This window comes from Triticum dicoccoides, chromosome 6B (assembly GCF_002162155.2).
Source record: "Triticum dicoccoides isolate Atlit2015 ecotype Zavitan chromosome 6B, WEW_v2.0, whole genome shotgun sequence".
Lineage (NCBI taxonomy): Eukaryota > Viridiplantae > Streptophyta > Magnoliopsida > Poales > Poaceae > Triticum > Triticum dicoccoides.
Window position 1 is genome coordinate 690185876 of NC_041391.1, and position 379 is coordinate 690186254.

Genomic DNA, 379 nt, shown 5'->3' on the forward strand with positions numbered 1-379 from the left:
GCATATACATATGAAAAAAATAAGCATATATATAGATATGAAAAAAATGCTATGGCGCCGGCCGAACCAAGTGAGGAGGAGCGCGGGGTTGGTGGCAACGACGATGACGGGGACGTGGGCGCGCGCTCGGGGTAGGGGGCGATCGCGACGGCGACGACGGGTGCGGGCCGGGGCGGCGCGCGTCGGGGCGATGCACATCGGGGCGGCGCACGTCGGGGCAGGGGAGCGGGCGACGGTGAGGGCGCGGGCAATGGCGACACGCGTCGGGGCAGGGGAGCGGGCGACGGCGGGGGCGGCGGGCGGCATCGGGGCAGCCTGGCGGCGTCGCTGTCGTCGGCGTCGTCGTGGACGGCAACTGCGAGATAAGAGTGAAAAATTC